General features: G+C 42.0%; 2 long non-coding RNA genes and 1 pseudogene across 5 annotated transcripts; all 3 read left to right on the top strand.

The window, feature by feature from the left end:
• The first annotated feature begins 6,907 nt into the window (after positions 1-6,907).
• On the top strand, positions 6,908-7,059 carry LOC111964556 (U1 spliceosomal RNA; annotated as a pseudogene).
• Positions 7,060-9,919: 2,860 nt separating this feature from the next.
• On the top strand, positions 9,920-10,817 carry LOC139027698 (uncharacterized). Of its 3 annotated transcripts, none has more exons than XR_011479823.1 (3): positions 9,920-10,613; positions 10,645-10,715; positions 10,802-10,817. It is a non-coding gene; the product is annotated as an uncharacterized lncRNA (long non-coding RNA). The 3 variants fall into 3 exon arrangements; XR_011479824.1 differs by having other exon boundaries at positions 9,920-10,605; XR_011479822.1 differs by having other exon boundaries at positions 9,920-10,599.
• A 414-nt stretch (positions 10,818-11,231) lies between these two features.
• Positions 11,232-11,907, top strand: LOC139027732 (uncharacterized). Of its 2 annotated transcripts, XR_011479851.1 has the most exons (4): positions 11,232-11,288; positions 11,377-11,659; positions 11,737-11,772; positions 11,869-11,907. It is a non-coding gene; the product is annotated as an uncharacterized lncRNA (long non-coding RNA). The 2 variants fall into 2 exon arrangements; XR_011479850.1 differs by lacking the exon at positions 11,869-11,907 and having other exon boundaries at positions 11,737-11,855.
• The last annotated feature ends 5,646 nt before the right edge of the window (positions 11,908-17,553 follow it).

The raw sequence follows: 17,553 nt of genomic DNA on the forward strand, positions 1-17,553 counted from the left end.
AAATATCATGAAACATCTAAGAAAGCCAGGCCTGGTATTTATAGCGGATTTTGAAAAGGCATTTGATAAAGTAACGGATTTATTAAATCCTGGATTTTTCCATTTTCAAAATAAAAGCCTGAAACTATGTCTAAAGCCTGGTCACAGCCTGAGGAAGCCATTGGAAAAGGAATCTGGTTGATACGCCTTTAAATGGAGGGGCAGGCAACAGAACAGGGATTTTTTTTTAAAGCACTTCCGGGTTGGATTTCCTCAGGTTTTCGCCTGCAGAATCAGTTTTTTTATACTCACAGACAATATTTTGACAGTTTTGGAAATGTTGGAGTGTTTTCTATCCTAATCTGTAAATGATATGCATATTCTACGATCTGGGCCTGAGAAATAGTCCGTTTACATTGGGAACGTTATAAAAATATATATATATAATTCTGGCCCCTAGCGTCAAGAAGTTAACACTGTGTTAAAGTCTCCTACCATAATGATTTGATAATTTGTTGTCTAAGTTCAATAAATTGGTATAAATATTTTCGAAGAAGTTTGGACCATATAGATTAATGAGCCAAATCTCTTTTTTGTCCAATTTCATATTCAAAAAGATCCACCTTCCTTGCGAATCATTCCTGACTCTTTGGACATTCAGATCGACATTTTTGTTAATTAATATCATCACACCTTTTGAGTTCCTTTGTCCATGACAGAAAATTATTTCACCACTCCATTCCTTTTTCCACGCAACTTCATCTAAGGATGTAGAGTGAGTTTCCTGTAAACAGTGAATGTTATATTCCTTTTCTTTTAGCCACGTAAAGACTGATCTTCCTTTTTTATAATCTGCTAAACCGTTACAATTATAACTGGCTATACTTATTTCACCCCTTACCATAACTTGATACTATTCTCAGTCTAAATTGACCATAATTAGTGTTTGTAAAGTTACTGCCATCAGAGGTCAAAATTAGGGCTTTCAAATGTCTGATATTTAGAATTCAAGGTTCAATAGGTTCTAGCAATATTTGTTTTATTCCTTTGCCTGTTTGCCTGTGAGCCAATTCCACAGATGTTAGAACATTGAGACAAGACATTATGTGTGTAGTAAATCTGAGTAGGTTGATGTGTACGATGTCTGTATAAGAGTAAGACTATTACATGTGCTGTCCAAATAAATAATAACTTCGCCAATTTGCATGGTTGAGTGTCTATGTGTGTAACATGTAGTGTGTATAGCCTTAATATTCATAATGATAATTGTAATCCATATCGTATCACCGTCATAGTTGCATTATAATTACCTTTAACATCATTGAAAAAAACATCCCGGCATTTCCGTAGCAATTGACATTTCACATGATCATGAGACATTGTAATACTCTAGAGACAACAGCTGGAGGCAGGGCTTTCTCCTATAGAGCTCCATTTGTATGGAATGGTCTGCCTACCCATGTGAGAGACGCAGACTCGGTCTCAACCTTTAAGTCTTTACTGAAGACTCAACTCTTCAGTAGGTCATAGCATGAGTTATGTCTGGCCAGGACGCTGTGAGGCTGAAGCGGAGCTCGGCGAGCAAACCGAACAACGCCCCTTTGCCTGCTCTGCTGGGCGGTTCCGCTCTCTCCACTGGGATTCTCTGCCTCTACACCCTATCTAAGGGCTGCAGTCCACTGTGCTTTCCTGGTGCCTTCGCATGCCTGTCCCTAGGAGGGGTCGTCACTGATGAGTGGTTGACGTCACTGGACGTGAGTTCCTGTCTGGTTGGCTGCCCTCCCTATGGCGCTTGTGCCCAGCTGGCGGAGAACTTTGTGGGCATATATCGCGGCCTGTCCTCGGGATGGTAAGCGTTGGTGGTTGAAGATATCCTCCTTCTAGGTGTGTGCGGGGCTGGTGCTTTGGCAAAGTTGGTGGGGTATATGATCCTACCTGTTGTGGCCCCTGTCCGGGGGGTGATCAACTCCGGATGGGGCCACCACGCGTCCTCCTACACCCTCTCTGTCTCAGCCTCCCAGTATTTAGCTGCAAGTAGTTATGTGTTGGGTGCTCAGGGTCAGTCTGTTAATCGTGGAGTACTTCTCTCTGTCTTAGTCCGGTGTCACTGTGTGACATTGTACGTATTGCTCTCTTGCTAACTTCTCTTTTCCTCTCTCAGAGGACCTGAGTCCTAGGACCATGTGGCTCAGCACGTACCTGGCAGTGATGACTCTTGCGGTTGTGCCCCAGGTCCACGCTGCCGTTCTGCTGAGCATACACAGTCTAATACAAATGATTACTAGCCAAGACGGAATCTAGGAACCGCTGACCTCGTCACTAATAACACCCCGGACCCACTGGCTTCTTCCAATCGTCTGTTTGTCACTCTCGTACAGAGGGAGGCAACAGTGAAGGGCGGTCCAGATCGATACCTCTCACTGCCATCGCGCCCCCTCTCCTGCTATGAAAAATGCGCAGACTGCCATTTACTTCCTGACGGTTGCTGGACTTGTTATGCAGCCCGTCGACAATGACTTTTGATTATTTAGTTATTTGACGCATGCTGGTTCTTTATGGAACATTTGAAAACATTGCTTTGGCGCCATGTTCTGTATAAATCTCCACCCTGGCACATGCCATATGAACCAAAAATAGTAAAGCGTGAAGAGGGATGGCCACTGGAGGAACCCTACATATCTCTGGTATTAATCTCTAGGAGTTCTTCCATCAGGAGTTTGGGACCCTAGTCTAATGGGAGTTTTATCGCTAGCCAGCACGATGCTTATCAACGACACTCCAATTTAGCATGCTGGTTGGTGGTTTGATTAGGTTGGCGTATAACCTGAGTACGACCACCTTGAGAGACAGACTGAATTAAGGAAAGAAGAGGTACTAATATATAAATACAATATACGAAGATTAACAAAATATTATAAAAGCATATTAAAAAAGACACAAACCTCCCATAAAATAACAACAGAGAACGAGATCTTACAATATTGGAAAAAGTCATAACATATTCAGAGATAATCACATGGATCCCAAACCACGTGGGGAAAGATGAACCAACAGAACCTCATGGCAAGATGAGAGAGAGAGCAAACAGCCATGACACTACAACTGAGCACACGGGTACGGGGATAGATTTAGAGACGGACATTAAAAGCTTATACTAACAGTAGACAGAATTGTATGTTCCTGAAAGTATGCAAGATTGTTCATTATTACCCTTAACATGACCCTGAAGAAGGCAACCAGTGATTGCCGAAATGGTGGTAAAGTACCAATAAGAGTACGGGCAGTTTATAGATGGAGTGCTGGCTAGACATTTCCCTTGATGTTTTTGATAGTGTAGCAGTTCTACTCACTATCGAGGTAGTCAGCACAACAACAACACATCAAATACATTGTTTCCTGGGTGTGAGCCAGCTCATTTTTTTAAATCTATTATTCCTCAATGCCGCTATTCGCGAGAAAGTAACTGCGTTTTTTCAGCAAACATTAACATGTGAAAATATTGTAATGAACAATAACTAAGATATCAACAACTGAGACATAAACTACGTGAACTGAAGTTCTCACAGACATGTGACAAGAGAATGGAAATAATGTGTCCCTGAAACAAAGGGGGGGTGGGGGGGCTCAAAATAAAAAGTAACAGTCAGTATCTGGTGTGGCCACCAGCTGCATTAATAAGTACTCTAGTGCATCTCCTCATGGACTGCACCAGATTTGCCAGTTCTTGCTGTGAGATGTTACCCCACTCTTCCACCAAGGCACCTGCAAGTTCCCTGACATTTCTGGGGAAATGGCCCTAGCCCTCACCCTCCGATCCAACAGTTCCCAGACGTGCTCAATGGGATTGAGATCCGGGCACTTGGCTGGCCATGGCAGAACACTGACATTCCTGTCTTGCAGGAAATTACTCACAGAACGAGCAGTATGGCTGGTGGCATTTTCGTGCTGGAGGGTCATGTCAGGATGAGCCTGCAGAGGAAGGGTATCACATGAGGGAGGAGGATGTCTTCCCTGTAATGCACAGCATTGAGATTGCCTGCAATGACAACAAGCTCAGTCCATTGATGCTGTGACACAATGCCCCAGACCATGATGGACCCTCCACCTCCAAATCGTTCCCGCTCCAGAGTACAGGCCTCAATGTAACGCTCATTCTTTCAAGAATAAACCTCGAATCCGACCATCACCCCTGGTGAAAAACTCGTCAGTGAAGAGCACTTTTTTCCAGTCCCATCTGGTCCAGCGACGTTGGGTTTGTGCCCATAGGCGATGTTGTTGCCGGTGATGACCAGCCTTACAACAGGCCTACAGCCCCTCTCAGCCTATTGCAGACAGTCTGAGCACTGATGGAGGGATTGTGCGTTCCTGGTGTAACTCGGGCAGTTGTTGCCATCCTGTACCTGTACAGTCAATAACACAATAGAAAAATCTGTATACAGTGTGTGCAAATTAAGTAAGGAGGTAAGGCAATAAATAGGCCATAGTAGCGAAGTAATTACAATTTAGAAATTAGCACTGGAGTGATAAATGTGCAGATGAAGATGTGCAAGTAGAAATACTTGCAAAAGAGCAGAAAAACAAATACGGGATGAGGTAGGTGGTTGGTTGGATGGTCTATTTACAGATTGGCTGTGTACAGCTGCAGCGATAGGTAAGCTGCTCTGACAGCTGATGCTTAAAGTTAGTGAGGGAGATATAAGTCTCCAACTTCAGTGATTTTGGCAATTCATTCCAGTCATTGGCAACAGAGAACTGGAAGGAAATGCGGCCAAAGGGGGTGTTGGCTTTGGGGATGACCAGTGAAACATACCTGCTGGAGCGCGTGCTACGGGTGAGTGTTGCTATGGTGACCAATGAGCTGAGATAAGGCGGAGCTTTACCTAGCAAAGCATTATAGATGACATGGACCCAGTGGGTTTGGCGACGAATATGTTACGAGGACCAGCCAACGAGAGCATTCAGGTCGCTGTGGTGGGTAGTATATGGGGCTTTGGTGACAAAAGGGATGGCACTGTGATAGACTGCATCCAATTTGCTGAGTAGAGTGTTGGAGGCTATTTTTTAAATGATATCGCCGAAGTCGAGGATCGGAAGGATAGTCAGTTTTACGAGGGTATGTTTGGCAGCATGAGTGAAGGAGGCTTTGTTGCAAAATAGGAAGCCGATTCTAGATTTCATTTTGGATTGGAGATGCTTAATATGAGTCTGGAAGGAGTTTACAGTCCAGCCAGACACCTAGGTATTAATAGTTGTTCACATATTCTAAGTCAGAACCATCCAGAGTAGTGATGCTAGTCAGGCAGGCGGGTGTGGGCAGCAATCGGTTGAAGAGCATGCATTTCATTTTACTAGCATTCAAGAGCAGTTGGAGGCCACGGAAGGAGTGTTGTATGGCATTGAAGCTCGTTTGGAAGTTTGTTAACACAGTGTCCAAAAAAAGGCCAGATGTATACAGAATGGTGTCGTCTGCGTAGAGGTGGATCAAAGAATCACCCGCAGTAAGAGCAACATCATTGATATATACAGAGAAAATAGTCTGCCCGAGAATTGAACCCTGTGGCACCCTCAAAGAGACTGCCAGAGGTCCGGACAACAGGCCCTCCAATTTTACACACTGAACTCTATCTGAGAAGTAGTTAGTGAACCAGGCAAGGCAGTCATTTGAGAAACCAAGGCTATTGAGTCTGCCGATAAGAATACGGTGATTGACAGAGTCAAAAGCCTTGGCCAGGTCTATGAATATGGCTGCACTGTACTGTCTTTTATTGATGGTGGTTGTGATATCGTTTAGGACATTGAGCGTGACTGAGGAGCACCCTTGACTAGCTCGGAAACCAGATTGCATAGCGGAGAAGGTACGATGGGATTCGAAATGGTCGGTGATCTGTTTGTTCACTTGGCTTTCGAAGACTTTAGAAGGGCAGGGCAGGATGGACATAGGTCTGCAACAATTTGGGTCTAGAGTGTCTCCCGCTTTGAAGAGGGGGATGACCACGGCTGCTTTCCAGTCTTTAGGAATCTCAGACGATACAAAAGAGAGGTTGAACAGACTAGTGATAGGGGTTGCAACATTGGCGGCGGATAATTTTAGGAAGAGAGGATCATTTTAGGAACTTAGTGTCATCAGTTTTCATAACTGTGACCTTAATTGCCTTCCGTCTGTAAGCTGTTTGTGTCTTAACGACTGTTCCACAGGTGCATGTTCATTAATTGTTTATTGTTCATTGAAAAAGCATGGGAAATAGTGTTTAAACCCTTTACAATGAAGATCTGTGAAGTTATTTGGATTTTTACGATTTATCTTTGAAAGACAGGGTCCTGAAAAAGGGACGTTTCTTTTTTTGCTGAGTTATTAGGAATTTTACTTCGCTGTGGGCACCAATCCCATGATGCCAGACATCAACAACTTCATCCCCCTTGTGCTAACTCTTGTTCAACTGCTCTTTGATTAAATAAGTTTAAATAAATGTTTTGTGGCGTACAGGTCAGCCATCAGGGGGAGACTCGTGTAGGCCTGGTGACAGACGGAGTATACATTGAGGCGATGGCTCCATCTGCTGGACGTGCCAGGCCTCGACGGGCTCTTCGGACAGGACTAATTGGGGATTGGTGAGTAATCAAGGGCTGATTGCTCACCAGCTGTAACAGTCCCATAAAGCTGCCAGAAGGGCAGCACACAGGGGAGAGACTGGGGGAGGTTAAGATATTAAAAAGTCATTGGTTATTATTTCTACAGTGTTGCATGATGGGAACCTAGTGTTTCGCTGACATAATCTAGTAAACAAAATAAACTACTTTTTCACTGCTCTGTCTGCAAGTGTGTTCCTAAATGGCATTTAACACAGGTCAATGTGATATTATCAGAACACAAAGTGGTTACCATCAGCTGAAAATGTTGGCACTGGCTCTCCACCGATGTGTACAATTCATACTTACCTGGCAAGGGAGATACCGTGATCAAGAGGGCGGTTCACTCAGGGCGAGGCTCAGCCATTGCATTCCGGCTGTGCTGACCCCTGCAAATTTTCCAAAGATTGCCTAGTTTCTGGTAGTGGAGGACTGCATTTGCGCTCTCCCCTCAAGTCTTGTTTAATGATAAACCGTTGCTTGGCGTCAGGCTTGAGGATGAGTCAGCTGACCGTGCTTATAGAGATCTTTGAAATCAGGCGTGAAAGACTTTGTGGACCAATGTTACGCTTAATTGAAAGGTGAAAACATTGTTGGCATTTTGTGGAAACATCATTTTGCGAAATGCAGCATGGTATTTATGCCACACTGGTACGTCAATCAAGAGCTAGTTAAAGCCGCTCTGACCCCCCCTGCTCATGACGTGTCGTACATGCCCCATATGCTTACAATATGAAATTGTCCTTACATGTGCTCCTCCTTAGCACAGAACAATTCTATAGGTTTTCTACATTCAGAGCTTTTGTGTATTCTGTCTTGTAGGATAACTGCATGGGAAACTGTTGCTGATGTATTTGTCAGAAGTCATTGGATTTGCCCGTTTTTTCCCACAAGGCTGAAATGTTTCCTGGCTTTGAAATGTTAGCAAGGTTTGTTTGTATTTCATCCAACTATCTGTGCTACAAAGTGATGGCTAATTTCTTCCACTTTTTGAGTGACCCAAAGTTCAAGCTGCTTATCTAATTGGTGAAAATACAATGTCTGTTTATCAGACTGACTGACTTTATATGGTGTACCAAGAGTTGTTCCCTCGCTTACGGCCATACCAGCCTGAATACGCCCTCTCTGTGTAGGAGAGTGTTTTTTGGGGTTTTGGTGTAATCTTGGTTTTTGATGAATTAGTTTGTTTTGCTGCTTGGGGGAGAGTTTTTGGGTCTCTATTTTTCAATGACGGACAACGACAAACGGAATGGACAAGGAAAATGATCAAAGGAAGAAACGAAGGAGTAAAGAAATAACGGTGGCAGTGGAGTTGACGGGAGAAGATAAGGTGACGATGGAATTATTACGATCAATTAAGGTGTGTGGAGAGGTGGTGGGTTATAGAATGAAAGGCGAAAGAAAGTACGAGATTACAATGAGCAATGGAAAAGGGAAGGAGCATATAATGGATGGCTTCATGATAAAGGACAAGAATTATGGCGAGAGATGTGGTAACTAATGAACTCAGTCTCTTATGAATCTTCCTGTGTATATATACTAGACAAGCTACGTAGCTGGGATGTAGCTGCAGTCTCGGATATCAGGAGGAGAGTTTGGCCAGGGACGGATATAGTGGATGGTACGTGTTATTGTAAAGTTAAATTCACTGACACTGTGCAATCATTGCTGTATTCTACTAAATTTGAGACACTGGAGAGTACTTTCGTGTCATTTCATGATAAGCAGGTCAGGGTTTGTAGGCTATGTATTCAGCCTGGACACATCTTGAAGGACTGCCCTGAATTTAAATGCTTTAAGTGTGGGAAGCAAAGACATTATGTGAGGAAATGTATTGGAGGGAAGGAAATGGAATTTTGCAGAGGATGCCGAATGAGAGCGGGTGAGTGCAATTGTGGAGAGGTTTTGGCTGTGGAGGGAGTCAGGACCTTTTTAGCGAAGCAGTTGTATCACCGCGAGCAGATGAAGAGGACGTGGTGAAGGGTGGAGAGGAGGAGAGAGGAAGAAGATGGAGCAGAGGCCGGATGATATCGGGAGCAGTATGGATTCTGAGATACAAAGAGGGAGCTTTCAAGAGGGAAAGATTGGGCTGAGTGGAAGCACTGGTGACTCACAGGTAATGGGGGGAAGGTCAGCCCATGTGAGTACCTCGGGAGGTAGTGAAATGGAGGGGAGTTTGTTACTGACAACTATACAAGAGACTGAAATGGATCCAGGGAGTACAAAAGATACGGGACAGAAGAAAATGAGTTGGTTGGAAGAAATGGAATTAGTCTATTTCTGATTCAGAAGATATTGAAAAGATGGAACAAGGGAAGAGGAAAGCAGCGGATGTGAAAAAGGACGGCAGAGGGAGAAAACATGTAGAGGACAATGAGAATATATGTTCTCTTATTTATTGGAATGGTTAATTTTATGTCAATAAATGTTAATGGTTTAAGGAAAATGGAAAAATGGAAAAAGTATAGTTAAGATGAAGAATTTTTATATTTTGTGTCTACAAGAGACACACTGGGACAATGACTGTACATTACATTAAGTGAAAAAAATATGGAGTTTATTTTTGTAAATAATGGTAGGGGGAATTCAAGTGGTGTTGCAATTTTGTGGTGGATAATGTAATACATATAGATGCTGATAATGGGAGGATGTTAATTTTAGATTTTTAATGAGTATGGTTTTTAGAATTCTAAATGTTTATGCACCTAATAATGAAATAGAGCGGAAGGATTTATTTATACATGTCACACCCTGACCTTAGAGATCCTTTAAATTCTCTATTTGGTTAGTGTGACTAGGGTGGGCAATCTGTGTTCTATTTCTTTGTTGGCCGGGTATGGTTCCCAATCAGAGGCAGCTGTCTATCGTTGTCTCTGATTGGGGCTCATACTTAGGCAGCCTTTTTTCCACCTTAGTTTGTGGGATCTTGTTTTTTGTACTGATGCTTTCCAGCCCTACAGAACTGTGCGTTTTCGTTGGTATTTGCTGTTCTTTCGGTGTCATCAAAGAAAGATGTACGCCTACCACGCTGCACCTTGGTCCGATCCTTCCATCAACGAGCGTAACAATAGGATTAGGAAAATAGAGGTGAGGGAAATTGTATTGTGGTTGGGGATTTTAAGTTTAAAATGGACAGACTTGATATGACGAGAGGAGCTACCTTTAGAAGTGATTCATCTTGGGAGGTTTTAAAGAAGTTAATGTTAGAAAAAGGAATTATAGATGTTTGGAGGGATAAGTCCAAACAAAAGAGAACTTTCGAAGGCAGGTGGGTGTTAGGTGAATTTAAAACAAACAGGGATAGAATTGGTGTTGGTTAAAGAAGGCTTCTGGGGCCTGTTGCACAAAAGTAGAATTAAGACATCCGGGATAAATGACTCAGCTGAGCTCAATGAAGCCAAAACATGTGCGTCCAGGCTTAATTGGTTGCACAAAGACCAAGCCAGGATGAGCAGACACGGATTCATTAAGCCAGGTGAAACCAATCCTGGATAGGTGCGCGCTCACGGCTCACTCAAATAGACCCCGCACACGATCACAGATTAACTGATTTACCATGGCAACTAGAGCCGCGTACTTTTCCCGTCGGAAGCACAAATCCTCATGGAGGCATACGAGGAGGTAAAAGATATAATTAAGAAGAAAGGCAACACCGCCACAGTGATAAAGCAAAGAGAAAAAGCGTGGCAAAGTATTGCAGACCGCCTGAATGCGTAAGTAGTGCACAATTACACACTCACCGCTCCGCTGAAACATCACAATTACAATTCAAATATTTAATTCACATCTCCAAAAATGCAGTTGTACTGTAATTATGAAACGGTTAAATTTTTAATTGAAATGCACTGCAGATATGAGTGAAATTGTGTAAAGTAACTCCATCACACTGTATAAAGCTATGATAAATTTTTTGATATTTTTACTGAAAAACAAGACAAAAATACCAAGTAATTTTTTGCAGTGTGACTCCATTAAATGTGTGTGTGTGTGTGTGTGTGTGTGTGTGTGTGTGTGTGTGTGTGGTGTGTGTTGTGTTAGATTAAACATGAACGGGCCAAAACGGACATGGCAGCAGGTCAAAATCAAATACAAGAACATTCTGCAGAATGGTATGGTCCCTGACTAATATTTAAAAAGCACAAGCATATATTGTACCCAGAAGGTGCCTGCTCACACATTGTCTGTACTGTTTTAGCAGTGAAAAAGAATACCACAGACAAGCACGGGTGGTGGGTCACCAAAGGCTGACCTTACCCCAGCAGAGGACATGGCCTTGAGCTAAATAAGGCAGGCCCGTCTTAGAGGGATCCCTGGGGGAAAGAGACGAGCATAGGTTCCTCCCAAGATGCCACCCGCTTCATTCAAGGTATGTCCTTCCATCTCTACATGGGATACAACCACATTCATATTGAATCAATTTGGACTGTCTGACTTTGGTTTACCTATTGCCTTGCAGTGTCTGGCAGCACTGTGTTCCTGTTAGAGCCACCAGCACAAGCACCAACGATGCTGATCCAGTGAGTACTCCATCAAAGGCATACTGTAGGCCTGGCATGTATTGTCTACTAGCTCAATATGAATCCGATTAAATGTATAGGGTGAAGGCCCAGTGCAGCAGCAACAGCACATGATGGAGACGATGATAGGAGGAGACCATCTCTCTGGATTCCAGAAGGCATGAGGTATCATGTTAAGACTGTGAAAGTACTATTTACTCTACAATGGTGAGGAGTCCTCATCAAAATCAAAAAAATCTAATTTATTTTACAGGACCCAGATGCTATACAGTGGGAAAACCAGCCTGGCAACATAGTGCGTATTAATAAAAGGACACCACATCCTGCCAAATTCCAGCTGCGCTAATTGTATTGTGTTCACAGAGCTCACAAGCTATCAGAAAGTTGTATGGCAACCACCTCGGCGCCAAATAGAACTGGCAGACATAGACATTCAGTACAAGAAGAAAAAGATGGAAAATCTTGCACTGGAGTCCGAAATAAAAAAGAGGACAATTAGGAAACTGGACCTTGAAATAAAAAAACTTGAGAGGGAGGTGAATATGCCTTCAATGTACACTGTATGCTAACTGTAACACAAATGTATTAATCATTATTTTTCTTTCTCCCCCAGCTCCAAGAAGATGACACAGCTCAAAATAAAAATTAGGTATATTCTCGTAAAGTCAAGTGAGCCATGACATATGAGCTCTTATTGTGAGCACACAGGACGGTGGCATCTTTCTAAGGTTTTTTTATTTCCCAGCAATCAGTACAACCAAGTCATCGTTATAAGCATCGCCCTCTTTTGCCACCCCCCCAGCACCAGGTGTGGCCACTAGCCTATATGAAGGCCCAAAATTGTGTGTTCCTTTCTGCTCTGACAATGGCATGCCCATTCGTGCGAGATGTGGTGGATGAAGAAGCACTTGTGCTGAGGAGAGCCTTCAGGCGAGAAAGGGTCTTCAGGGACCGGTTGGACCCACTGGCCTTCCCTGATGACCATCTATATGAAAGATACAGGTTTTCTGCAGATGGCATCAGGTATCTATGCAGACTACTGGGTCCCAGGATTAAGCACCGCACTGCACGGAGCCATGCACTGAGTGTGGAGCAAATGGTTTGTGTGGCCTTGCGCTTTTTTGCTAGTGGAGCCTTCCTGTACTAGTGGGGATGCAGAACAGCTGAACAAGGCCACAATTTGCCGCACAATAAGGAGTGTGTGTCTGGCTATCAAAGCATTAGCAGATGTCTTCATCTCCTTCCCTGGCCACAGAAGACTCTGTGACATCAAAGAGGAGTTCTATAGGATTGCAGGTAAGAGGATCTACAAATTACAGGACAACTGTTAACACATAGTAGGATACTCATTACTTTGTGTGACAGGTTTCCCCAATGTCATTGGTGCAGTGGACTGCACACACATAAGGATAAAAGCCCCCTCAGGTGCCCATGAGGCCGATTTTGTGAATAGGAAATCCTTTCACAGCATTAGTTCAGGAACATAACTTTTTGATATTGTCCATTGACGAACACTCTGCATTGCCAGTGATGTGCATTGATTGGTGTAATATTCCTCATCTTATGATTTCAATGGTCTGCAATGCTGACTGTGTGATCAGCAATGTTGTGGCAAAATGGCCTGGCTCAGTCCATGACTCCAGAATCTTTCGGGCCTCTGAAATCTATCAGTGCCTATCACAAGGTAAGCCACACAACCCCTATTTATAACCATCATGGCTGTGTCAAGAATCACTGTGTTTATGAGGTAGTAAAGATGAGATTTTGTGTTGACAAGTGAATTCTCTGGTGTGTTGCTGGGAGACAGGGGGTATGGCTGCCAGCCTTTTCTCCTGACACCTTTCACAGACCCCCAGGAAGCACAGCAGGCCTACAACCATGCCCATGCCAGGACCAGGGCCAGAGTTGAAATGACCTTTGGCCTCCTGAAGGCACGCTTTCACTGCCTTCACAAATTAAGGGTCAGCCCTGTTAGGGCATGTGATATTACTGTGGCTTGTGCTGTCCTCCACAATGTGGCCTGCCTGAGGAAGGAGAGGGGCCCCAGAGTGCCACCAGCCATGGACTGGGACAATCCGGCAATCTTCCTGATGACGACAGTGGTCGGCTGCTGAGGGACCAATATGTGTTGAATTATTTTAGTTAGTATGTGTGCTTCAATTTTGGTTAAATATGTCCTGCGGTGGCAGGAATTTGGTTTTTTTTTGGTTCGTTTTTTGACTAATTTGGCCTCTTATGATGTTTGTGCGGTTACTGTGTGTAATACAAGGCTGCAGGGAGGCTACTGCATCCATTCATTTGTCTGTTCAGTTGATGTGTATGGATTTGTCCTGCATTTATTTTAGTGTGCAGACATGCAGGGTGTGTTATATACAGACCTTTGAATGTGTATGTATCATTTTGTATAATATGCTTGGATTCTGTGCTTTCCATCTTGTAGAGCACTGTGACTTCAGTTTCGAAAGGAGCTGATGTTTACCTGCTTTGTTTTGTCCTTATTCAATAAAGAACATAATGTTACACATTGTGTTTTTATATTCATATGGAATGTGTATTTGTTTATATGACAGAGTACTAGGGCCACACTGAAGAAAAAGGATAAAGTCATAAATATTTATGAGGCTGGTTCTTTCTGCAGAAAAGCTACATATTGTTTTTACAGTTTTGATACTTATGACAATGTGATACTTAATATTCTGGCACATCAGCATGTCTTTGTTTATGAAACCATACTGAAGTACAATTTCACGAAATGCCCCACATCTGTCATTTTAACAACTGTCCTCCTTTAAAACAACTGGTTACAATATTATGACTTGTGTTTTTTTCCCCTCTGTGGCCCTAATATTCTATCATTTTATATATAGCCTTATAGTCTATGGGAAACTGTAAATTATCTAATGATAGCAACATCATATAAAAATCATTTTTTATCCAAAATCATTGAAATTAATGATCACAAACGTTTAAATAATAACAGTGGGTCTAGTTATATGTGATAACAATGTATAGTGAGCAGTGAAATAACTATTGGTTTCCATTTGTGGTGACTGCTGACTGACATTAGGGATGAGATTAAATAGATCCTGGAATTTAGCCTGGTCTGGAGCAGGCTAGCTCCACAGAATAAATCTCCATGGTAATTTATACCATAACATATCCTCCTGCCCCCTATCCATCTTTAGTGCAACCGGATTACGGATCAATTGAGCCAGGATCACCAAGATATCCTGGCTTAATCCCTTATCCTAGTTTTGTGCAACAGGCCCCTGGACTTTTATGAAAGTTATTAGGTATGTTTTTACAACTTTTAGTGATCATGCAGTGTTCAAATATGGGAAGAACAGGAGGTGGAACATGGTAAACAACTTAAAGCATTGATAGAATATGAAAGTGTCATTGGTGGGAAAATGTTAAGGAAAAAATAAAAGTATTTAGTATCAGATATGCAAGGAAGAAGAGTTTTAGGATGAAAAGATAAGAAATTAGGAAATGTTATAGTGAACCTAATTATAATATACAAAAGTGTAAGTGTGCAATTATCAAAAGTAAGGCAAAGTATGTTCTGGAGGGGGAGAAATGCACTTCCTTTTTTCTTGGTTTAGAGAAGAGTAAACAGAGGAACATATATTAGAGAGATTGAAAATGTAAAGGGTGAAGTTGTCAATGACTATGTAGAGATACTGCAAACAGTGCAGAATTTTAATAAGAATTTATTTAATAAAGGGAAGGTGGATGAGGGGTGTGTAAAGGAGATTTTTGGAGTGTGGAGGACAAAAGTGAATGAAGTTAAAGATGCGATTAAGGATTTACAATTAAATAAGAGTCCTGGAGAAGAATGAATTTCATACATTCTATAAAATATATGGAAGTCTTTTAGCACCTATTTTATTGGAAGTTCATCAATATATGGAGGAAAACAATAGTGTTTCAGACTCAATGGTGACAGGGCTGATAACAATTGTATATAAAAATAAGGGGAGTAAGTTGAACCTGTAGAATTATAGTCCAATTCGTTTTTTGAATTCAGACTAAGATTTTAGCTAAAATACTTGCAAATATTATGAAGTTTTAAATAATAGTATAGCTTTTTACTTTTTGGAGGCAGGCCACTCGATTTCGTCTCTGCGTTATATTGGCATTGAACATGTCACCCTCCCTAGGAGAGGGGGTGACCTTGATAATTTATTGTTAAAACGAGAGGCTGCCTGGATCTTTAACTTAAAGACCCTTGCTCCCTTCGGTCTCAACGTGGACTTTGATCTGAAGCCATTCTTGTGATTGTTGTGACTTTGCCATTGTGGTTGTTTTGTAGGCTTGTGTTGTCTTAAGTGAGTCTATGATCGTATGGTATTTATTGTATACTGCTCTTTCTATGCCATTTTAATATTTGAGAAATTAACCAAGATTATAGACACCTGTGTGTCTTGACACTATATAAAACGAGTAATCCCGCAGTGTCTGTGATTGTACCCTGATGAAGACAGCTTGCCTGTCGAAACGTTGGTAAATTAAATATTTTTTGCATCTGTGCGGCTCTCCTTTATTTTCAAGTTTTCTACTCCGCTAGCCAGCACCTCGCCTAAATAGGTGTGCGTTTCTTTTTCTTCTAAATTATATTATAGCACCTACACAAGATGGGGGGAATTGTTTTAAGTATAGATTTAAATAAAGCTTTTGATAGGGTGGAACATGATTTTATGTTTAGGGCGATGGAAAAATATGGTTTTGGAAATAAAATAATTATATAAGAAGGCAAAAAGTAGGGTGAAGTGTAATGGGGTTTTAACTGATTATTTTATTCTTGAGAGATCTGGAGACAGGGGTGCCCTTTATCAGCTTTACTATATATCAGTAGAATCTTTAGCAGCATTCCTTAAATGTATAAATTGTGTACAGACTCCACAAGGAGGGTATAGTTTGATTCATCAATATGCTGACAGTACAACTATAACAGTTAGAGATGAGGAAAGAGTGATGGAGTGTTTTGAAATATATGGAAAAGCCTCAGGTGCAAAGGTTAACATGGAGAAGTCAGTAGTAATGTATATTGGGAAGTTTAATGAGGGGAATTTTACTTTTAATGGATGGATTCATGATAAAAAACACAAGGATCATGGCGAGAGATGTGATGGCTAATGAGCTCAGTCTCTTTTATGAACCTTCCGGTATATATAGAGGACAGCGCTATAATGGATAAGCTGCGTAGCTGGGGTGTGGCTGCTGTCTCAGATATCAGGAGGAGTTTGGCCAGGGACGGAGATAGTGGATGGGACGCGATACTGCAAAGTGAAGTTCACTGACACCGTACAATCTTTGCCGTATTCAACGAAATTTGAGACAAAGGAGGGTGGAGAGTACTTTCGGGTGATCCACGATAAGCAGGTCAGGGTCTGTCGGCTATGTTTTCAGCCTGGACACATAGTAAAAGACTGCCCTGAATTCAAATGTTTCAAATGCGGTAAGCAAGGACATTATGCAAGGGAATGTGTCGGAGAGCAAAAAGAGCCAACAGAGACTGTACTTTCTAAAAAAGTTGGGTTCTTTTAATATAGACTGTACTATATTGACTCTGTTTTACAAATCCTTTATTGAGAGTATTTTAACTTTTTGTATTGTTTGTTGGTTTGGCAATGCCACTGTCAGTCAGAGAAACATGCTGAGAAGGATTATTACCACAGCAAGCAAGGTACTTGGAGTCAAACAGACAGGCCTGGATGAGATTTTTAAGGTCAGGGCCCTCCGTAAGGCTCACAAAATCATTTTAGACCCAAGTCACCCCCTGTACCTGGACTTTGAATTACTCCCCTCTGGGCGCAGGTATAGGGCACCCCTCAGCAGGAAAAATAGAACGAGACAATAATTTGTGCCAGGTGTGATATCCCTCTTAAATAGCTCGGGCAAATGTTCCCTTTGACCCTGTAAGGCCAGCAGGCTAGTTTTTTTTTCTTCTTCTTTTTACATTTTAAATTTTAAATTTAATTTAATTTATTGGTGCGTGACTGTTATTGAAAGTTGTATTGTCAATCTTGTTTTGTATTTAATTCTTGCAACTATAGGGGGTGCTGTTCCGCATTAGCATTTTTTGGTCTCCAAATTAAACTGCCTCGTGCTCAATTCTTGATCGTACAATATGCATATTATTGTTATTATTGGATAGAAAACACTTTTTAGTTTCTATAGCCGTTGGAATTTTGTCTCTGAGTGGTACAGAACTATATCTACAGCACTTTTCATGACAGGGAGTCAGATTTCAGAAATTTTTACCCCTGATCTGGGATCGGTTTAAGGTGCCAGTAGATGCTATAGAGAAACCGACACTGCCTACGTCTTCCTCTGGGTGTCAGTACGTCATCACGTTTTGAATGGATTCGATTGCGCAATCACAGCACTATAAAACACGAAAACGTAGAAGTACCGCCTCTTCCTG

This window comes from Salvelinus sp. IW2-2015, linkage group LG5 (genome assembly GCF_002910315.2).
Source record: "Salvelinus sp. IW2-2015 linkage group LG5, ASM291031v2, whole genome shotgun sequence".
Taxonomy (NCBI): Eukaryota; Metazoa; Chordata; class Actinopteri; order Salmoniformes; family Salmonidae; genus Salvelinus; species Salvelinus sp. IW2-2015.